Source organism: Etheostoma cragini, chromosome 10, assembly GCF_013103735.1.
Source record: "Etheostoma cragini isolate CJK2018 chromosome 10, CSU_Ecrag_1.0, whole genome shotgun sequence".
NCBI lineage: Eukaryota > Metazoa > Chordata > Actinopteri > Perciformes > Percidae > Etheostoma > Etheostoma cragini.
Window position 1 is genome coordinate 26,686,224 of NC_048416.1, and position 24,769 is coordinate 26,710,992.

The following is a 24,769-nucleotide window of genomic DNA, read 5'->3' on the forward strand; positions in this document are numbered from 1 at the left end:
CTCGTAAGCTTTTGTCTCTTCATTTGGTCAGTAAGAATCTGAACCGTCTGCCAAGCTGCAATCGGGTCATTACCCGGCTGCCCCGTTTACACCAACTGTGACGTTCTTATTTTGTAATGGGTTTTTTTGTGGCAATATAGACCTTTATTTGATAGGACAGCCCATACATGAAAGGCTAGAGAGAGGTGGATTGACAAAGGGCCACAGGTCGGAACCAAACCCACTGCTGCTGCGGCGAGGACTAAGAGCTAGCCCCCTTTTGCATATGGGTGCTAGCTCTACTGGGTTAGTTACTTAGGTGCCTCCAACTGTGACAGTATTCTATATTATTTCTGAAATAAGGTTTTTATAAAACAAAATCACCCCATTTCCAATAAATGCTTACTTTATTTTTAACAGCTGAAAACATTTGACATTTACTTTACGCTTAACTACTCATCAGTGTTCCAGCGATAGTTCCTCTGTCTCTGAGGTTGATTTCTTGGCTTACTGAGCAGCTCTACTTGAAGTACGTGACTAATGTGCAACTTAATCAAGGCACTTGTTTGAAAGGTCATCTAATGAGTCGGAGTGAAGATCATATGTTAGCCTTTATTCCTCGCTGTGGGGTATCGTGGTGAGCTGGGAACACCTGCCGCCTCCTGTCAAAACATTAGCTCATGGTAATTGCCTAAAGTGATCTCCTTGTTTTTCCAAATTGACTGTGTGCCACTAAGAGAAGTAGTAAAGATCTCACACCGATGATGCATTAATAGGTGATGCACACTGTATATACTCTTATTCTAAAGCAGAATTCAGAAGCTCCTAAATGGTCTCATTACAACTGTTATTATACATCTGGAGCTGAAATTTCTTTGACTATATCTAAGTGTTAGCATGTGTTGCAGGGAAATAAATTACAAGATATTAGGTTTGATTTACTAATTTATATAATATGCTAATTCATACAATAATTTCCAAAAAGAAATGGATTTGGTGATAAATCTAAAACCACAAAACATATTCTAATTGACACAACCAAAAAATCGCAAATAATTCTTCAGTCAACATACAGTACGATGTATCTTGGACCGGTTAAATGTCCAACATTTTTAAACATTTTTATCACTAGGTATATACTGATTAGCAATCCTCATTCTGTATGAAAATTTGAAATATTTTACATGGGAGGATGTGAAATTATGACTTTTAGTGGGTGTGAAGCATTATTTGACACCCCTCTGTACGCCAAAAGAGTTTATCTTGTCTAATTTGCAAGACATGTGAATCCTGTCTTGTGTTGTAGTGAACAAAAATAATATTAACTTAGCAAATTCCTGGAGCCTTTCAATGGGAATTGCGTAACAAGCTGGGTTTAAGCAGGAGCAAACCAAAAAGCCAATTAGAATAGACTTTATTACTATACAAAATAAATTGGATGCAGTCATTTCAGTGAAAGCATGCGCAAAAGCGCAAAACAGATGCATTAGTAAGTAAGTAAGTATAAAAGAGCCTCTAAAACTTACTATAAAAATATATAAAAGAGGTTGAAGCTATTACTTGTTTTACTTTTTCCTGAGAATGTTCATCACTATGTAGTCTTCATACTATGCTTTCTCTCAGTTCTAACGTATGTTTGGTGAACTGAAAAATCCACCAGCCACATTAATGGCACCAGTAGCAGTACCAGCAGTACTATGAAACCCTTCCTGCTTTCTGACTCCTGAGTGAACCGGCATTGCAACAGATTGCGTTTTTTACGTTCCTATGAATCATGATCGCATTCGGCTGCAGTGACTTTCATCAGCTAAACCACACGCTTTCCAGCCCGCTACTCTGCCAGAATTGAAAGCCAAGGCTTTTTATGAGACATCCTCAATTGAGACAAGACCCAAACACACCATGTTGTAGTGCAGGGGTCCCCAAACTACGGCCCGCGGGCCACACACGGCCCGCCTCCACATTTGACCCGGCCCACTGACCAATACCAGAGACGGGGAAAAAATGCTACTACGACCTCACTTTGCCCCAGCACGTTTTTACCCTTATGGCCACCCATACCCCAATCATAGAACGTGAACGTGACCCCCCCTGAACAGAATAATGGCAATGACATTTTCTGCGTTATTTTATTCTGTGAAGAACCCAGAGAGGGTTATTTGATCTCAGAAAGGGTTATTAATATTTGGATATGTGTGGTGCGCTGGAGTGTCAGCATGTTTTCTGGAAAACAATAAATGATTACATTTAGGGACCCCTGCGATTGTCACACTTTTTCTGTTAGAAACTGACACTGGCCCCCCATCAGAGAAGGGAAAAGTTATGTGGCCCTCACTGGAAAAAGTTTGGGGACCCCTGTTGTAGTGTATATTACAAATCTGCAGGATGATCACTGGATTGTAAAAAGTCATGGATCACCTACACACAGCCGTCCTCCTCCCAAAAAAAACACAATATAGGTTGATTGTGCAAGCAGCTCATAACAATTTGTATTTGCATTTGTTATAAAACTTTTATGGTCTTAGTTATTATGGCAAGAACAAACCAGGAAGTGAGCACCAAATTCCACAAAAAGAAGCATGTGGGGGTGGTGGACGTGTCAAACAAACGGGACATTCTCTCATGGCACCGGAATTTGTGTCCTTTCCTTTTCTGTTCAAATGTGTTCGTTAGGATTTTCCAATTCGACACACAACTGCCTGTAATATGATTTATCCACACTCTTAGTTATCTTATAATGCTAATTTAGCCAAAGTAATTTCTATTGAGGCTTCCTCTTCCACTGGCTTCCCTTCTCATCTTATTGTCTCTTCCTTTTCCCTCTTTCCTCTCCCTCTCTCTGCTGTCCTCTGCTCCCCTATTCTCACTTTTTGTCCACTCCTTCCATCTTCCTAATGCATCGCTTCTTCTCCTGTATCCTTTTGTGTCCATCTCTTTTCTCTGTTCCACTCATTTATCCTCTCTTCCTTGTTGTAGACACTGACTCCAGTAGATACCAAAAGGTCAGTGAATGTGGGACAATTAAATGCACACACGCACACCAGTTTCCAAAACACCATAACTTTATAGCGAGGAGACACTCACACACACACACACACACACACAGTCCAGCAGGTGACAGTAACTCAAACCCAGCATGTGAAGGCTGACAGTTTTTAAAAGAAATCCCTTTAGGTGTCCTATAATGGTGCTGTACACATCCACGTGGCAGGCCCACAGATTCACACATAATATGATCCATAGACTTTGACATTTAATTCACACTTCAGACACAACATGGAGAAAATTTTAAAGTAATTGGTGAATCTTTTGAGGAAAACTTAAGTGAGACGGCAGTATATGTGTCAACATTACTCATACACAGGTAACCGGTTTCTTATAGCGTTTTTCCATTAACGGAACCTGCTCAACTCACCTTAACTGGGTGCGAAACTGCCGGGACCTAACGCAACACACACACAGAACGTCAAAGGTGTGTTTCTTTTGATTCTCGTCATATGGCTTTTGCCACAGCCAGAAGAAAAATGTAGTTTCAAAACATGCTGGAGGCAGCAAAAAAATAAAAACCCTGCTGGCTTAACTATTTAAACACGGCGGGTTTGTCCAGGACACCCCCCCCCACGTCTGTCACCAGCAATGATGACGCAGTGATTGGTCAGGATTCTCTCCGACCGGTCAGTAGTCTGCAGGTTTTCACGTCTTTTGACTTTTTTTCATAATGGAAAAGCACAAAGGCGAGTAGAATCGAGGCGAGTCAAATAGGTACCAGGCAGCGAAAAAATGCAGTTACTTGACACGTATTTAATATGATTTCTATATAAAAAATATAAAGAGGACCAGTTTAAGAAGAAATGCCTGGTTCTCTTTGCAATTGAGGTATACATTAGCTAAGGAATATACAATCACTGGAAATTATAAGAAACACTGGCAAATGGAAATACCCTGAATTTAAAGTGGAGGATGTCTAACTTCCCTAAGGGGGCTTTTAGTCTCACAGTAGGCCTTCTGCTCATTACGGCTCATTTTATATTCTTCACCCCTGTCAGATTTTCTGACTGCACATCAATGTATCATGCCGTGTTCACATGGTAGAGGTTGCATGTGCTGTGTGTTACTTCCAATAAATCTCACATTTGATGCATTCAAGTTATGAATCTATTTTCATCAGACTCAAAATTAATCCATTTTTTTAACATGAAAAAGAGAAAAGCACCAATTGTCTAAATGAACTGCAACAACTGCAATTGTAGACTAATACTCTTTATTTATCTATCATTTTTTAGATGAATGATGTACATCAACCAATGATCACAAAATGTAACTGGCTTCTTGAAATCCACTTGGAAAGAGAAGAGAGTACGTCGTGTCTGAATTTAGATCGATATTTCAGGCCATACAATTGCATGCAGTAAATTAATTATGAAATAATTGAATAACAGTTACGTTTTTCACCACTACTGTATACACAATGTGAGGTGTGGATGCTCTGTTGTCTCACCAGTGAGAAAGTAGTTGGTTTTTCTTTCTTTTCAAACAGTTGCCAATAAAACACCCCCCCTGCACCAAGTCTGTCTTGCTTCTTTCTTTTCCACTGTAACGTAAAACTCTGATCCTCCAGTGAATTAAACCTCGGTGCTCCAGTCTGCCATGAAGTCCAATCACATCCTGGACCTCAAACCCATCTTGCAAGTAAGCAGACACATGCCTCTCTTCATACGTCATACGTATAATCATACATCATTACCCAAAATAACATAAATGATTCCACACAATGCTCTTTGGCAAGTACAAATCTCTACTTTCTTTAATTTTGGGGCGTCTTATTCAATTTTATAGCATTTGAAGAAGAAAAAGATTGCAGTGGTTTTGAAATAGTATTGAGTAAAAGTTGACATATTCCAGTCTGTGATTATCCATCAGCATCCATTCCTTTAATTTTAGTCTCAATGATTCCTAATTTCTGCTTTTCTACCTCAAATATTAGGTATAATTTCCTATAAATTAGGTTTATTGACCATAAATTCCAAAAGTAACAGTAAAAATAAAATTTAAAAGTTAGTGTTACGTAGTGTTGAAACGTCAAATCAAAGTGTCAAACATTGAAAAAAAGTGTCAAAAGTGTTAAAAAAAAGGGAAAAAAGAGTTAAAAACATTGATGAAAAGCGTCAACAAAAGTGTTGATTTTCAATTCTGATGGGAAAGACAACACATGGGTTAACATGGAGGGTAGTTATAAAGACTCTCAATACTACTGTTAAGTAGTACTGTGTTACTACCAGACCACTTGGAAATCACCTTGCACACACTGAATACTGACTCTTGATTTGATCTTTATTTTTGTTTATTTTTCATTGTATTTTGTATGTTTATATTTTGTGTTATTACTGTGTGACTGTCTTGCGTGTTTATGCTTTATCTTGGCTAGTTCGTCATAGCAAATAAGAATTTGTTTGTTCTTAATCAACTTATCTGTTTAAACACAGAAGGAACAGATGAGGGCTCATTTTCTACTGTAGTGTTCAATTTCTCACTAACGTTTTCACCTGGAGCAAATAATCTCTCACACAGTGTAACACTGTCCAGACCCAATTTAAAGATATATCAATCTTTCCAATGGTGAAACATCGCTTTAAATAAAGGTTAAAAAAATAAAAATGTAATAAAAAGTATACCTGCATCAATTTCATTTACAGCGAAAATCCACTATTTGCAACCTGTCCAGCACATAGATTTATCAAGAACTGGATATTGTGTTTAGAGATGGTGGCCCATTCATTCACTTCTGCATTTTTGGAACTATAGACCAGCAGACTTCCTGTCGGCTACCTAAAGGTGTATTGCTTGGTCTAGCACCAAACAGCAGACAGACACAGTTAATGGTTTTGGGGACCATGATGGAGCATTTAGAGCCTGATGTTCTTTAAATAAGGTGATAATACATCAAGGTTGTGTTTACTGCTTGTTCTGCTGTCCCAAGTGGCCAAAATAAATTAATTGATTGATGCTGCTGTAAAATGCAAATATAAAATCTTTTGGGGCTAAAACATACACAAGCTAGTTCGTAAGCTCTGTATCCATGATGCTTCAAAGTTTCGTACATCCTTTTTCTACGAGACATGGCTGGAAAAACTATATTCAAAGGCAGCTCCGCTGTCACTGCAGCCCAGCAGCCTTGAGGCACCCTATTGTATTGTATGCGTATTCTACTTTTTGACACACTGTATGAGGTCGTGTTGGAGAAACTCTTTGATGGAAGCCTTGTTTTCACAAAGCCATGACAACCTGCAGGCCTCCATGCCTCATTGAAAGCCACATACCACTATAGTCTGTTGCCCCCTGTGTGAGACCGACACTGTGTTGTCATTAGCAAAGAATGACAGGGATCTGTTCTCAAGGCAAACACCCAGTCTTGTTTAATTCATCCGCAGAAGGTTGGCTCAAAGTCGGAGGGCTCTAACAAGCTTTAAAAGTCCTCCAGAAAGCTTTCATGTCAGCGCTCATCATCTCAGCCGTGTTTAGTAATTGCCCACTAACGAGATTTGCAACGTTCCCGGCATTCCTCTTTGGTCATCGGGTTATGCCCTAAATGGTTAGATGCAGAAGATGTGGTAAGGGCAAAGTGTTTATAAAAGCACAATTTGCTGTTTTCATGACTGATGTGGATGGCCACCTTCTCCGCAGTCAAACACACACACACACACACACACACACAAAATGGTTGTGCTGTATTATTTGTCCAGAGTCAATGTTATAGTGTTTGTGTCAGTGACAGAGAGAACAAAATACACAGAGGATGAGAGAAAGAGAATGTGTGTTATGGTATATTTCTATTTTAGACTTTAAGAGTGAGGATGTTTTTGGAAAGCGAAGATTCTCATGTCTGATTCTCACATTCACACTTTGGTTAAGGTTTAAGTTATGGTCAGGTGAAGAAAAGGCCAAACCATTTGGTTAAAAGCACACATTGTGGGGACTCACATACCTGGTACAAAATGCTGGTCCCCACAAGGCTAACCATGTATTTTAGGGCTAACATTTCTTGGTTTATCTTAAAATTGGGCATAGGTTCAAGCTAGTTTTAGGATTGTGTTTTATGTAGTGGTCATGGTTAAGGTATGAGGTAGCCTCCTGAAAACTTATGTAAGTTCATATATTGCCTTCACACATTCCCTTTAAATACATGTGTTCTCTTATAAGCAGCAGGCTCTTGCAGAACATTACCTCAGTATATCTCAGAGGAGTTGATTGGATTATTGATCAATACTGATGACATCAATTTCAGGCTTGTGTTTGGAGATTTCTGGCCTTTGAAAGCTCAGTAATTGCTACATTTCACAATGGAGGAAAGACCTTCCTGTGAGCAACATGAGACATTGCATACTCAAAACAAATGACAAGTGTTCCAGTTGTTACCATGGTGACATGTAAACTCATTACCAAATATTTGATTATTCCCCACTCTCATTAGCAAGCTTACGTGTCGATATAACGACAATCATTTTGTCATTTGCCGAGGATGTCCTTTTCCAAAAAAACATATTTGAACTGTAATTGTTAGGCAGTAGCTCCCTCTATCTGCTCCCTCTAGTGGTCAAACGTTCAGGTTTTGTTCCATCGACCGCTTTGCGTCATACCACACAGGAAGTGTCGGAAGCGGATTGTTTTGCCCGCCCCACTCAAGCTCGAGCCCTTCCACGCCCAGCTGAAAGCGCCCAGCTATGTTAAAACTAGACCTGGCGCGCATTGTTTTGCGGAGAGACGCTTCTGGGACGCGGCTGGTGGATATACAAGCATTGTCTTGAGTGGCCGTGACATCTCATCACATCTTGCTGCCAGGGAAACATGCCTGGTTGAATTTAGGAGACCAGGAGACCAGGGTCTGTGTCCCGATTAACTGGAATTGAAGTAACGTAACAAACATGCTGATTTTAACCCAAACCACAATATTTTAAGTTTTGTTGCCAAAACCTATACATAGTAGTTTCTGTGCCTATACATAATCAAACTGTGACCATTTCACAACGTTTACAATGTGTTCAAAAGAAAATGGAGTCATGAGTCAATGAGTCATATTAGAAGGTAGGAATAAACAATTTATCAGGGTTTGGAGGACTTGATGCATTTGCAGAACAGGTCCAGATGTCTTTTTGACTCCAAAAGATATACTTCCAGTGGCAGATACAGAACATGACAGATGGGTGGGCCTGGATTAATTCGGGGTGGGCCTGAAACTAGGGTGTCCTGAAATCAAAGCAGTTGTCCTGAATCCAGGAAATTTTACTAGACCAGCAGAGTCTTGAGTTGCCAGATGTAACGTTAAAAACTGTTCACAGGGCTTAAAGGAGAAAAAGGGAATTCATTATAGATGGGTTATCATTTTCGTTGTTCAAGATACTGCTCAATCAACTTCCAATTATGATTAACTACCTCATATTTTTGACTAGGCTAAACAAGCCTAAATATCAAAAAACTATCTACTATTTTCAACATACCAGGTCATAGTTTTGACCTTAAGCAATTCCTCCTAAGAATGGTTTTCTTGTCTCTGTAGAAATTTAAAGAAGTTTCTTTATGTTGAACATTAGAAGAGGGCCGTAAAGTGCTCTGAAATTGGCAAAATTTGCATTTATAGGAAGTAGAAGGAAGGGCCGGCCCTTAGCCACCTTTGATAGGCTGGTACGTGTTGCCTCTGTTTGTTGGATTGGTTAGGTTTAGGCATGAGGAAGAAGACTGGTCTAGGTTAGGGTGGGAATACCAGAGTAAGCCAATCAGAGGCAGGGTAAGGCGGGACTTGGCTTTGCCCTCCCAGGAAACATAAACTCGCCTTGGGTTGGGTATGTGTGTCTTCTTCCGGACTAGTTTAAACCGACAGAAAACTGCCGGAGCTTTATAGACACACATTCAGTATTAATATCCATGTTTAACTTTACAGAGTATATTTTCTTTTGTTGTGGATTTCTGACCCGTTCAGGCCCCCCTTTAGATCTGTGCCTGTATACTGCTGCAAAAAACACCATAGAACATCTTTGCTAATACCACTGACTTTGGGCTGAATGTTAATAGGTTCCTACTAAAGGTCTTAAAGTTTAACTTAATTAATTAATAACTGACCCAAAGACAATACTTGCTTCCACCTCAAAGGTTTTATTTCTTTATTATTGACCAATGGTAATCTACTGCACTAGCTGGGAGATTGTGCTGACAGGGACATATAGTTTCTATATTTACGAGCCTGATGAAACGTGTCAGATGTAGATCTGCTGAATCGTGAGTGTGTCATTATGTGTGTCTAATTTACTCATTCACTGGCCAATCCATTTCATGCATCATTAAGGCGTTAGCACCCACTGCTACATTACCTTATATTTGTGGGGGAAGAAATGTTTTGAATTAGCACTATGAGAGGGAAGTTGGTGTTTCTCCAAGAAACGTTGCTTAAGCCTGGGAGCTAACATCCTTTTAGTCATTGACTCTTGGACTTGTGGCTTTAGCATTCAGCCAAAGTGGTTTTCTTCTTGGTTTCCAGATAGCTGGAATACATCTTCATGCTGTTCTGTTCAATAATAAGGTTACAGATCAAATGCATACAGTACATACATACATACATACATACATACATACATGATTCATGATTGTTACGGCCCCTGCGTAATCTTGTCCTTCTCTGATTAGGTTGATCGTGGACACCTGTGGGCCCAGTGGGTGCTGATAGTTTAAAGCCTGGTGCTAGTGCTGAATGGACTCTCTCTCTGATACCACGTCCCCGTCAGCGGAGGCGTCCCCCATCCCGGATGTCGCTTTTGTGTTTCATTTTCTAGTTTATTTCAATAAATTACTTTTGTTATACTGTCATATGTGGTGCGTCTCCATATTTGTCACGCTCCGAGAGCCAGGTCGTGACAATTGGGGGCTCATCCGGGACAGACAAATGTTTAAAAGGTTTATACAAATATTTTAAAAAGCGCAGTACACTGTAGCACTAGGTATATAGAGCGTATAGTATCCATCCTTCCATCCATCTTCATCCGCTTATCCGGTATCGGGTTGCGGGGCAGCAGCTCCAGCAGGGGAGCCAAGACATCCCGTATAGTAGTATAAGAGAATTAACCATTTAAAGTTGAATTGATGTCACTAACCAAACCTCTCTTTTCCTCTTTCTTCTTATCCTGACAAAAAATAAGACCCTGCTTGAATAAAGTTTTTTTCAACAGTTTATTGTATTTAGACTCAAATAAGTACATCATTCCGACTACAAAATCGGCATTACGATAAATAAAGGCAAAAATATTAAATAAAATGGGATAAATACATTTAAAAAATAAAAACAAAAACCCTAGGTGCGACACCCACCCACTCCCTCAACCCTGGACATGCGGGACATAAGACTACGAAACCAACAATGTATTTACAGGTAGTGACTTGCAGCAATTTCTGCTTGATTGATGTTGATGTGTTAGTTTGCAATTAAGCACTCACCCATGATGCCATGTGGCCATTTGGTCCCCACCACACTGAATCGAAATTATTGCCAGGGATACCTTTTTTGTGATTGCAAACAAACACAAACACAAAAGAAGAAAAACAATTGATTCAGGTCCAAACACCAGAGGCTGTGTGTGCTTGCTTTGGACAGAATGCCATCTTGTATTGGCTGCAAGCTTTGATGAATCATGTCATAGCAGTAACAACTGACTGCATCACTCTCATCTCTCCAAGTTATCTAATTAAAGATAAGATGTGTGACCACTCAGCAAGATGAATGATATGTTGCTCCTTAAGCCCGAAAGCTTAGGGATTGTCTGCTGCCAATTTAGCAGATGGTCGTCGGCCACAACATGCTCGCAGCACTATATAGAGAGAGAGATGGCATAACTGCATACACACTGTGTACACAGTAGTGGTAAATAATTAAGGGCCTTTACCTCAGTGTTGACATTTCCACTAATGGCGGCAGAGTGATCCCGCCCAGCTGAAGTGACCCAGGCTGCCGACTGACTGACTCTCATTACAAAACACATACAAAAGCAGTGACATTTTCCCCATGAATAGGCCAATACCTTGGTCCTGCCTGTTCTCGCAATTTTCAGCTTGTTTTGAAGGAGAAATCACAGGCTGTTGTACCAATAAAAGGATTGAGCCATTTGTGACACGCTGTGTCATTCATTTCATGTCATTTCTCATCATCAGTAAAGTCTTTATACAGCAGACAATCCCTAAGTCATTATGTGAAGAGGAAATTATCCATGAAAACCAAGGGATTCCAGGGAACTTCTCTTCTTCTATCTCTTGAGAAAATTGTAAAACAAAAAAATAAAAAAGGGTTGTTGTGAATAAGACAATTGTTATTAAGTAATTAAATAAAATTATATTAATTTCAGAGAACCCATAAACCCTCATGTAACTCATGTCGAAGAAAATTGCATGAAGTGTAAAAATGTTGTGTGATTATTTCAAGTTACTCTAATATATCTATCTATAAATTGCAGGAACGTCCGTCTGTGTGCGTGTTATGCACGTTTTGAATATATATAATATCGTATTGAACCAATAATCCGATAGATTCCACACTTGACAAGTGTCTTGCTACAAGCATGAGTAAATTCGGTGCCAAGTTTGACGTTTTGTGGATTAGAAACACCAAAGATATCATTAAATATATACAGCAGTAAAAGAAGCAGATACTGGCTTTTGACGCTCCGGCTGCTGCCCACTCCCCCTCTCACACTGCACACTGAGTGAGCACTTTGGCATTAAATTAGGCAATCCTAGTGATAACTTGTAGAGTAAATGTGTTGCTTTTGGTCCAACTGTTTTTGTGTCCTTTGGACACAGCCAGCCGAAGTCAGTCGGTTTATCATTTTTAACAGTGCCAATGGGGGAAGTGGATAATTTTAAGATTAAAATTCAAAAATAGTATACATAATAGTTTTAAATTGTTTTACATCTTGTCACTTGACTGTTTTAACTTTTGCTTATTAAGATTATTGTAACATTCCCCAAACTAGCCCAGGTGATGAATAGCATCTTGTTCTACTAAATTTACCACTGAACACACGCAACAACAGAACAGACACCAAGGGTGCAGACTCCGGCACACTCCTGCCACTGACCCCATCTGTGGCTTTTTCCAGCTAATTTGTCCTCCAGGCCCTAAAGTGTGAATGAAATCAGCTGTCTACAGCCACTCACTGAAAATGAACTTAGCAGGTTCTGAAAAGACAGGAGAGGCAGTGCAATGCAAATTGGCAACAAATCAAAAAAGGTGCAAATTAACATGTAACATAATTTGTGAATGGATAAAACCACGACACACTGTAGTAGCTTCTCTCATATCACATTCATTCCTGTCCTTTGAGCAGGTTGTAACACATGCATGTTCAAATTCCTGCTTAAGGGAACCTGCAGTGTGCACAGTGTCGGCTGCTACTTTGAATACAACTTTTGACTACAAGGCTGCCTCTTTGTTGATCAATGTGTCTGGTAACAACTACACTGTCTCTGAGAAAATATACTTCATCTAACCAACCTTCTGTGTGAAGTCAAATAACACTTTGAGGTACAAAATAAAAGGGTACGGCTGGCTTGAATAAAGTAGATTTCAGAAATGTCAGCTTGTGGGTAAAGGGTGACTTCCCAGCTATTATTGGAGTGTTCTTTATCAATCCACAAACCTGCAGTTTGCTCCAGAAATTGCATTTAAAATCAAGCTGTGAATGTGAAGCAACACGGTATTGGAGATGAATCACCATTCCCTGACTAAAATATAAAGGTTAGAAAAACCTGACATTTGTTCCACACACTTGACGTTGCGGTAGCTGGCATGTTGTGACACTGAGAAATGCCACGGCGGATGGCGGAAATGCACACTCTTTGACACGACATGGGAGCTCACGCTGCTGTTGTGCGTGACAGTGTTTTTTCCAAACTGGAGCGACTCAACTTGTGACAGTGCTGGAACATGACAGCCTATACATTGGCTGCTCTCAACTCTCTGTGGGCATAACAAGTGAAAAACGTTTTTTTTTATGAAACATAAATTCTCAAACAAGAGAGACGATGACAGTGTCTTTGTAAAATGGAGTCTCTGAATTCTAAGCAGATTCAGGCTGGCTGTGTTCTGGCTGTCCATCTTAACAGGAAGACAAGATAGAGTTGTGTTGACAGACTGACGTATGTGCGTGCGAACCCGTGTGTACAAGCACAAGCCTGAGAAAATATACAATACAATAATACAATATAATGTAACACAACTGCAGTGGCATTGATTTATATCCAGGCCTAATCTCAAATATGTACATTTATTCCTTTTTCCGTTCTTTATTCAGAGTAGTTGTAGGAGGAAACTTGTTGACATGCAATTCGTAAAAGCAAAGTAGTCAAAGAAGGTTTTTGAAGTTTATTTGCACATGAAAGGATTAAAAACTAAATTAAACGATGAGGCAGAGAGTGACAAACACAAAACTGTGGGTGAGAAAAAAGAAACTCTGATTGGGTTTCAAAAATATGTCACACAAAAGAAGAAGGAAGGGATTTTATATGGAATTGGAGGAGAGTGACCCATCTCATGTCAGACAGCTTTCATTTGTTTAACTAAATCCTTAGAAATGGTGAAAAGTGCATTGAAAAAATTCAACATTGTCTCTACCTGGTCAGACAGATTCTCATTGTGTAATGGAAAATAAGACTTGACACCAGACTACATGAAGTGGAAATACAGGCTGGTAAATTGGACAGAGAGAACAGCATCAATAGCATCAGTCCTCAACACAAGATCAAAATAATAACAGTTTTGGTTCTTAAGGCAAAGAACAAATCCCAATCCTTACAAGTGGCCTTGGGGCTAAATAATGGTTCAGCAGTCCTGTGGTCCAGAGAAGGACACACTAATGGTAGCTGACTGCACTCCCAGATCACTGATGGAGGGAGATTGGACTGACAACACTAATAACGTTGATCCTTCTATCTTCCGCGCACTTCTCATTCTTCATTCTGCAGCACCTTGATATTAAGGTTACACATCTATCTGTCTCAAAGGAGCTGTGGCTGTCTTCCCACATGATGAACAGAGGTCTTCTGCAGAGGCGAGAACCTGACCTTTTCATCAGCAGAGCACAGATGATGAGTTCCAAAGTTCCTAAACAATTTGAATGGCCGTGCTAGCGGAACAGGTTATGTGCGTTTTAGTGATGCCTCTGATTTGGTGTATAGACATCCATCCATCTTCAGCCGCTCATCTGGTATCGGGTCATGGGGGCAGTAGCTCCAGTAGGGGACCCCAAACTTCCACTGGTGTATAGACAGCATTTCTATATATTTATACAGGATGTCTACATTTCAATCAGGAGAGAAATGTTTGCAGATATGCAAGTAAGATTTATTGTACAGCTCAAATAAAATATACAAAGTCTTTGCCGATTAGACTACATTGCTATACGAATTTTTGGTGTATCTATATATAGGGGTAGAGAACCATCAGACCCCCCCAATGGAATCTAGACACCGGTGGTGGCGACGAAGGAGGAGCAGGCCCCGGACCAGTCAGCTGGAGTAGATGACTGGAGGTGGAAGGGGGGGTGGAGGGTTGCACTCTTTCCCTGCAACGACAGCTGAATGACAAAGGGAGAAACGATTATTTAAAGCAGGGTTGTGAATCTGTGATTGGCCCTTGCCATTGTGTTACAATTGTGATTGGTTTAGCAGGAAGGGGAAATGATTTAAGGGAGGTAGGGCATTGATTAAGAGTGAGGTCTTCCTGAAAGGATTTACACTGAGAGACATTTCAATCAGGAGAGACCAGCTGCTGATGTGCAACAGTTATACATGTATGATAAAATATAAATTTATTAGCAACTTGCCCGTTGAGAAGGAAGTGAGCCTTTCAGTGGCCCGCTAACTAAAAACAGATATTCATGTTTAATTCATCTGTAACCTAGTTCATTTGGGACACGTGACATGATTTCTTACCAGAGCACATGGTCAGTAGAACTTGACAGTTGCTTGGAGACACAGACCTCCCCAGTAACACTTTGAACATGAAAGTGCACTCATAAGCTTTCCTAGAAAGGACAGAGGCATTTTGACGCCTTGTCTCTCACCGGACGTTCACTGAAAAAATCTGCTGTTTGATAGTTAGCTGGGCCAGTGTTTTAACAAAGTAGCAAAACCAATGATCTGAACTCCTGCTATCAATTAAAGGACATCAATATTTCAGTAAATGTGTCTTATGCTTGCATAAACAAAGAGATTTCCTTGTCTATAAACAAACTTTAATTTACAATCATGCCGATATATGCTTAGATTTCTTTTTTCTGCTTTTTTCCTGTGCATTGCTGCATTAACCATTGCATTTTAGGATGCCTATTGTCAACTGATTGTTGAAACAATCAACCAATCAGAACTTTGTACATTGAGAATAGGAATGCGTTATCTTCTGACTTAGCCAGTGAGCTACCTAGCTACATGATTGACAAAATAACGAGAGAAAAATGGCTACGAGAAGGTGACAATTGGGCTGAGATCATCGCAGCTGTACAGGTTGGTGTACTGTTTTATCACCCTAGCGATGCTTCTGTATAAACTCGAAAATATGTTGGCCGGATGAATGCATCACTTGTTAGTCATGTGTTAGCAAATCAAAACGATTTAAACAGAAATCGACTAACATTTAATGTTTTTAGGTGAAATGGATAAAGTGAAACAAGTTATTATCCAACCCAGTTTCTCGGCAGTTTGTGAAATGGTCGTAAACATGGACACATTTGTCGTTTTTTTCATGGTGGTGAGCACGAATTGTGATCCAATGTGTTTCAATGGAAAGCATTTTTGTGATCACAGCATGACTATGGTTGTAGTATTGAAAAGCCGAACGTCTGCGCAGGGAGGTGGGTTGGGTTCAATCAACACAACAACACAACAACAATCTGAGTTTTCAACAGAAAACTCAGATTGGACAGGTAGTCTAGCTAGCTGTCTGGATTTACCCTGCAGACATCTGAGGAGCAGCTAACCATGTTCCTCAGAAATCCCCCAAGGTTTAAAATTGTCGTGATATTCATTAGGCTTGGTAAGCTGACAATTACCTGACAATAGAGCACTGGCCATAACAAGACTGAGGTGGACCAAACAGATGCAGCATTTGTCTGGCCTTGAGGCTAATGGTGTCTGAATGGAACCACCTTTCACGGTGAAATTCTGTATGCCTTGTGCCTCTGAAAGAAAATATTGAGATGACACTTTTACTCTTCTGTGGGAAAATCAATGCATAAGTTTCCCCAACATGACAGCTGTGAACTCGTGACTCCTTTCAAACTCATTTTTTCACCGTGAAATCTCACAATCACAGCGTAAGATCAGTGTTTTATATTGCCATGAAAACTAAATTTAATCAAATCCCAGTTAAAGCCAAGTTAATTTCATGGCACGACTCTTCACCCAGTTACAAGATAAAGTGGCCCTTCAGCCCTGAGGACAATCTGCATCCCGGCAACTATTTTGAGAGGAACACATCACCAGCCGTGTGTGCAACATTCCCGGGCAACATGTGATTACGCTATCAAATAGCTATCCAACAGCCATTATTTTATTGTCATACAGGATGAGAAGACAGGGCAAGGGGAAGCCGAGGCTGACTGGCGATCCTAGAGGGAGGAAGCCTCCTCAGGGAGGAAGCTGACAGCTGAGGAAGCATCACAACACCTCTTACAAGAGCTGTTTACCTGCAACAGAAAGAGACAGATGCTTTGTGAGCACACACACACACACACGCACACACACACACACACACACACACACACTTGTAAGGAGCCTCTTATAGCCTAATGGATGAGCCAGAGCACCAGAAAAATACCCCCGTTAAGTGTGTCTGTAGATGGATCTATTGAAATCTCTGCAAATTGTTTCCCTGCAAGTGTGTCATTTAGGTCTTCCCAAGGGCAAAAATGGCGTACAAGATTTCAAATGAAAGTACTTGATGTTTTAAGCCATAAGATATCTAAAAAAATGACACAGTTATGGCAAAAACTGTGGATTATTAAGCCTTGGTTTGAGGAAATATTTTATATATTATAAGGTATACAACCCGTTTTCACGGCAGTTTGTGAAGTGGTCACTGGTTAAATGGTTATTTGGATCTATTGATTTGTCAACAAGGACACGATTATTCTTGTTTATGACACGTAGCACAGTCTCTGGGGATGCAACAACAGGGACCGGAATGGACCGCCACAGGCGAGACGCGCTACAACACAGGGACGGTTGTGGTTTGGAGAAGAAGAACGTGGAAAGGAACCGCCACACACGGAACGCAATCCCCGGACTCCAGGGTGAAAGTCCTGTGTTGTTTGACCCATCCACCCCCCCAGCCAACCTACTTAAGCGGATTTTCTGCTTTTCAATACTACTTGCCACCATAATCATGCTTTTATCACGAAAGATGTTTATTAAAATACATTAGTGTTAATACGCCTCTCGAAAAATGTAACTACACGTCGCTCGGCTGTAGTTTGGTAGCATTGCATTTCTCCGTACTCATCTCCTGTTCCTCCTTTGCCATAAACAATATGAAATCAAGGAGAGGGTTCATTGTTCCTGCTACACACCGTGGTCAGAAAGCACAGGGGAGACACTTTGTTTCTCTCACTATGACTCTAGAGTTCTACTTGCTACGAAACTAATCCCTCTCTCACTCAATCGTCACTCTCTCAACCACACACTCTCCACACACACAGACACACACACACAGACACACACACACACACACACACTCATGCCTGCCCGGCTGAGGTCGACACATGCACACCAACGCACAAGTATAAACTTCATGCTACTTACGTAGGCTACGGCGAAAAATCAGCGTGGACCATAAATCATAAATCACGCTATACCATGGACTGCTTTAATCCATTTTTCATCATCTGTGCTTGCTTTACTGTGCTTGCTTGATTGTTGTCCCAAACTTTTTTGCTTAGGCCTGTCATTATCGATGTAATGTAATTTATTTTTATTTGTTAACCATTTTATTTTAGGATGCCTATTGTCAGCTGGCCGGGAACTACAGCTGGAAATTAGCCGTAGAGGCCACAGCTGCTCCTTTTACTGTACAGTTAATTAAGGGGGACTGTCCACAACATTATAAACTTAAAAACTAAACTAAACCATAATTTCTTGCTATTAAAAAACATCTTTCTCACATTGGAGACAACAACAGCATCAATTTTGCACACAAAATAACGTTTAGTCAAATGTGTTTGCTCCCCTTTATACAAAAATAATGTGGGAAACAATAAGATTTCTTCACCTTTTTCACCTGTATTTGTTTGTTTGTTCATTTAGGATCCTCATTAGCTCCCGGATTGCAGGTGCTATTCTTCCTGAGGTCCTTATTGGAAAGCAGACTTTAAAGATGCATACATCAAATTAGGGGGGGGGATGAAGCAGGGTCATCGCAGTAATACAGTGTATGCCATAGCAATTCAGGACCCCCCCTCAAGCCAGAAATTTGTTTTGCTAATTAGGTTCCAAATTGCAACTGCAAATATTTTCACAGATATAGGGACTGAAAAGGGAGCACGTAGGGGTGGATGCTGCATACAAAGTGGTGCATAATGTGAATTGCATACAGGAATGATCTTACCCAGCTCTGAAGCTCAACACGTACCATAACTCACCACAAACCAAAGCACAGCCTTCGAAATGCGATTGATTTTTGTCCGAGGGACTACTTTGAGTCTCATTGACTCCTCAGTATGAATTGCATGCTTTCATTGTGAGGAGCCTTTCAACAAGATGGATATTGAGAGTCTATATAGAAGTCATCAAGTGTAATGGAGTGGAGTTATATTAAACTTTCAGTCAGGACTGATTGCACTGGAGCTTTGAGAGGGATTTCCTCTATACAAATGCTCAGGATTTGGACTTAAACTAATTCTATTTCACTTAGGGGAATAAGAAGTGTGATATCCTATCACATTAACAATTTCCAGTGGGGGGGGGGGGGAATTCAGACACATCCGACCATTATATTCTCCAGGCGGAAAATTGATTAAAACTGTACAGTATGTGTGAGTGCATGAGAAAGAGCTTGCAGGAAGGCAGGATGAAAAGATGTATTGCCCTGCGAGAGAATAAAAGACAACAGAGTTAGTTAGTCAGAGCAAAATGAGATGACCTTTGTAATCATGCTGACTCTGCCCCGAAATGCCCCCGAGTCGCTCTGATTGTGTTTGTCATGTTTTTGCAGCCCGGCGGCAGGAAAGTCTACTTTAGGAAAATGAGTTTGATAGTTGATGAAAGAAGCAAGACGAGGAGATCTCATCCTTTCTGATACGATCTTTTAAAGCTAAACAAGGCTATTTGTCACCTGTGTCTTTATTTCATTCTGGTTCCAAAGTGTCATTTAACAGACAGGTTTGTTTTGGACATGAATAGGCCTACTATATTTCCCCCTCAATGAGTTCTATGTGACATGGAGAATTCTAGTGCCCCTTTCACACCAATGGCTATACCAGGGTTTGTACCCAGGTTGACGGTGTGTTTGAATGTGGCAACCCCTCCTACCCAGGTAGCCAGGTGCGTTGGACCATGGTAGACTTGGGTAGACTTCAATGTGAATTGCAGAGCAGTGGGTCACTACCAGCCGGAAAAGGACAAATTATGTGATTGGTTGGAAATGACAGTGGGGCAGTAGTCACCAGTTGACACCTATCAACATACATTTTGTCTCACTGTGCTTTACACTGGGTTTTCACCATATACAGTATAAAAACTAGGATTTTCACAGGCAGCTTCAACAACAGCAGAGCGGAGAGGTTGTATTCATTTCCAAACAGTCTGGTTACACTAAGTGCCCGGAGGTTCACTAGTCTTCCCCGGTCTCAAAGACATTTTTTTTTGCCTTTGGGAAGTGAATCCAGGACTCCCTTTGTTGGTTTGGAATTTCATTAAAATAATCCTCAACCTTACTTGTGTGTTTGCCGTCTCTGGATTTGGGTCCGACATTCCCCGTGTCCACATGACACTTGAAGCTATCTCCCCTTTCTCTGCTTTGCCTGCCCAGAGAATTTGGCCCACCCATGAGAGAGATACATCATGGCTTTCAAACAAGCAAAGTGGCAGTTGGTAAGCCTCCACCTTGCCCCCCCCCTCCTCCTCAAAAACAACAGACTCAGAAATGGCACATCCTAAGGAAAGCTCATTGTGGGACTGGCTCTAGTGGCTGTAATTCTGCACCAAGGCTGAATTTTGGGAAAGAGACTTCAAATACAGTATTAGGGGACCACTAGGGTCCATATAAAAGAGACTTCAGATACAGTATTAGGGGACCACTAAGATATGTATTAAAGCGTCCAAAGAGCACCATGTCATGGGACCTTTAAAGAGGTTGTTCAGGTTCACTTGCTGCTACGTTGTGAGTTGAAGACCATATTCATTTGTTTGAATCTGACCCCAGATGCAAATTTCATCTGCAGCTATAAATGATTGATAGAATATGTGATATGAAAGAGCAAAGACCAACCCCAAATAAATCTAAATATCATCTGTGTAAATGAGAAATTCACTTTTGAGTGTCTGGAGAAATGTCATACTGTGGAGGTCAGATTGACGCCAAGTAAAGAGCATCAGCGCTTGATCTTATTTTTATTTGTATGTGTTTGTGTGTGTGTGTGTGTTTGGACTGTTTGTGCCACTTCAGTGTGAATGAAAAATGATTATTGTCTTTAGATGAACTACATCCCTTACCGTGTGTCATTCTTCTGATACACAGTCTACCCTACAGTTTGATCACATTTTACCTGTAGGGAAGTGATACTGGCTCAGCAATGTCAGCCAGCAAAACAAATGGGACAAAAGTCTAAAAGGTATTCATTTTATAATAAGTGATTGGCAATATGCATTTATCTGATGGAGGGAATGCATATTTTGTCTTAAGGTTATGGGTTGTCAAGAAGGCTGGTTTTCTTCAAAGGACTTTGTTATACAATATATGACTGGAATCTTTTCATATATAAGTGCACTTAACCACCAGGCAGACCAGGCTGTGATATTCTAAGCATGCCTTTTACAGAGTATCTCCCAGAGATTCAGGGCTCCAACAGCAATTAACACGAGAATGCTGAACTGCACTGGGAGAACTCCAACCCAGTTTAAAATCCACATCTGTTCACAAATTATTAACACAGAGGATTTGAACTCTGAAATAGTTAGGAACTATTTGGGTGACTTGGGGGGTGAGGAAAAGGAGCCGCAAGTGAAGGCAATCATTAATGTTTTCTACTTATATGCAACTAAATTAATAGGAAAATCCACCCCAAACACTTTTAAGACCAATTTCACATCAAATGGAGATTTTGTTTTTCTGACCTCCAGTGGTTAAACTTCCCACCACTTTCCTGTGTTCCTGTTTTCTGCTTTTCTTACCTGCTCTGCTTACCAGTTTGTTCTTTTGGTGTTTACATTAAGACGATTGTTTATTTCAAACTGTTCACTCCTCGCCTTTCCTTCATTTGGGTCCAAGCCTCACAATCCTGACAGGATGGTACGTCCAAGTTTCCCCCCCCAAAAAATATAAATGTTATTATCATAATAAATTAAATATTAATCTTCAAAAACAGCAAATGGGGTCTGTTTCTGCATGTGTAAAGCTGGGTGCATCTCAGGCTTCGCTGTGACTCAAAACATATCAACATATAAACCGTATAACTGGGAGCATGAAACTGTGGAGCCTCAACACAGTTATGAGCCAAATCATAAAATCAAATCATAAAATGTATAGAAAGTCAGATGCAAGAATTGAAGTGATGTCATCCGATTTCCTTAAGTTTGTTAAAAGCCCAGCTGACTAAAGTTGGAGTAGAGAGAATTACAGTGGTCCAAGCAAGAGTAAACCCAGACCGGGACTGTTTTCTCAAGATCTGCAACTGTTACAAAAATGAGGTGATTGTGTATTAGGAGGTTATGGCGTAGGAACACAGCCTGCAAGTTGAGAATGTGAATCATCATCAGTCTGCTCTCAGGAGGAGAATCTATTGTTGGCAACTTTGCCAGCAACGTGCGATGGTATGTAACATTACCAACACTATTAAAGTGGAGCTCGAAAGTTTGGGCACCCCGGGTAAAAATTTGTATTAATGTGCATAAAGAAGCCAAGAAAAGATAGAAAAATCTCCAAAAAGGCATCAAATGACAGATTAGACATTTGTAAAATATGTCAAAAAAAGTTAGATTTTATTTCCATCATTTACACTTTCAAAATAACAGAAAACTAACTAATGGCGTCTGCAAAAGTTTGGGCACCCTGCACAGTTTCTAGCATACATCGCCCCCTTTGGAATGCTGAGACCTGACAGTGTCATGAATTGTTCTTAGTCATCATCTGGAAAAACCAGGAACCATGAACAATCAGCACCATGGGTTCTTCTAAGCAGTGGTCTAGAAAACTGAAGCTGAAAATAGTTGACGCTCAAAAGAAGGAGAATGCTATAAGAAGATAGCAAAGCGTTTTCAGATGCCAATATCCTCGGTTCGGAACGTAATTAAGAAATGTCAGTCATCAGGAACAGTGTAAGTTAAATCAAGATCTGGAAGACCAAGAAAGTGTGAGAAAAACAAGTCCAAACCCACGTTAGACTGCACGATCCATCCAGAAAGACCTGGCAGGCACGGACGTTGTGCTACACCATTCCACTATAAATTGGACATACATTGTACAAATATGGTCTTCATGGAAGAGTCATCAGAAGAAAACATCTTCTACGCCCTCACCACAAAAATCAGCGTTTGAAGTTTGCAAATGAACATATAGACTATCCTGATGCATTGTGGAAACAGATCTGACACCGATGAGGTTAAAATAGAACTTTTTGGCCAGAATGAGCAAAGGTGCGTTTGGAGAAGAAAAGGCCCAGAATTTAAGGAAAAGAACCTCTGTCCAGCTGTTAAGCATGGGGGTGGAGCAATCAAGCTTCGGGGTTGTATACTTCCAGGCTGGATATAAAATCATGTGTAAAGGCTAGCAAGACCTCGAAGACACCTCTGTGACCGCTAGCTCGAACCGATTTTTTGCAACAATTGGTAAGTTTCTATGTTTTATGGTTATTCAATGATTGAATCATGAATCAGAGGTGCCGTTTTGATTGTATACAATCTTTTTCGGTTCCTGAGGGTTAATGTTAAAGAAACTCATGAAGTGAAATTTTCATGCCACGGGCCCTTTAAAAATAGGTTCAAATCACATAGAGAGCCTGGGGCGGGGCTAGAACGGAGGCAGCGGGTGACAAAGGGTGTTTAGTCAGTGTTCAACATGTAACAGGCTGCATCATGGCGTAAATTTGTTTAACTGTGGCTGGGTCTGATCACATTAATGATAAACAGGATTCATGCTCAGTCAACTTTCTCTGGAGGAACAAGATAAGATAAAATAAACTTTATTGATCCCTGAGGGGGAAGAGGCTTTCTGCAGCAGCAGAGAATAGAGATGTCAGTTAATCAAGAAAAGATCTAAAGATTGGAAGGAATAAGAATGAAAAGGCAATAAGGGATATAAATAAAGAATGCAATGAAATAGAAAAATATATTAAAGATCTTCCAAGAGTATAATAACTGCTGGGTAATAACTAAATGTTATGGTATGATGTAATTGTTGCGCTGACTATGAATACAAACAGCAAGGATAGAGGGAGAAGAAAAGAGACTTAAACTTTACGCTTTTCTTTTTCCTGCAGGATACTGAGTCGGGATTTTCTGACACTGGTCAACAGGTCACATCATGTAGCCCAGAGGCACTAGCCCCTGCTTACATTCCCTCTCCAAGCAGATTCCATGTGTACGATTTTTTCACATTGGACGTTTATTTCTGGTATGATAGCCTAGAAATCTAGAAGCACCCTAGCGGCAGCATATGTCATCTGCAGCCTGGGTCAGTGATCTAGCGACCCTCCATTGGCTTGCGAGCTGGAAAAACTAAACTCCAGTCAGGCCAATCACATCGTGTATAGAGTCGGTGGGCGGGCTTAACATAATGACGGCAGAGTTGCGGCGGTTTCGTGTGTATTCCCTGCTACTTGAAAACAAAGAAGATGGCTGCTGCTGTTTGGCTAACACAGGCTTTGGCCGTGACTCTGGAAGACTTTGAGTTAAGCTTTTCTTTGAGAAAAGAACAAAGAACGGCATAGAAATCATTCTAAAAAAAGGAAGATGTGTTCAGAGTTTATTCTATCAACTAGCGTTGGTTGGTTGTAGCGCTATCCTATTGCGTGCAAAGGGAATTTGAAAGACAACTGTTCATCCCGCCCCTAGGATTGAGCCCTGACAGCGGTGAGCTCCCTGACCCAACATCTTGACGTCAGGCTAGCGCTGTGAGGCTCAGTAGAAAAATAATGCAGATAAAATGCAGTTATGTTATAAATGTCTCCTAGATGTCACAGTTGCAATTTTCAAGGGTGTGTTTTCTCCATAGGTTGAGTTCAGTTAAAGCGGATGCAATGGACTAGTGAAACATTAGAAGGGATCCAAAAAATGAATGCCCCATGAAAACAATATCCTTCCTCTGAAACTACATTGTTTAGTAGACATTGGATATTAATTAACATCAACCTGAGCTGCAATTGTTAGTCAAACTAAATCCTAAATCCATGTGCCATGAGAATAATACATCTAGCTTTATTTTCTCAACAAAACAGACAAGATGTCCTTAAAAGTGCTATGATCTATCTCCATGACAACTGAGCAAACTCCATCTACCAGATGAAGACTGTGTGAAGGACCCCTGGGAAAAGTGATCCTTGAGTGTGGATCC

General features: G+C 40.5%; 1 long non-coding RNA gene across 1 annotated transcript; it reads right to left on the reverse strand.

Annotated features, from left to right (window-relative positions):
• Positions 1-620: 620 nt before the first annotated feature.
• LOC117951816 lies at positions 621-24,311 on the reverse strand. Its single transcript, XR_004658252.1, has 3 exons — positions 24,092-24,311; positions 3,349-3,354; positions 621-631 (listed from the first exon to the last, which is right to left on the reverse strand). It is a non-coding gene; the product is annotated as an uncharacterized LOC117951816 (long non-coding RNA).
• Positions 24,312-24,769: the final 458 nt, after the last annotated feature.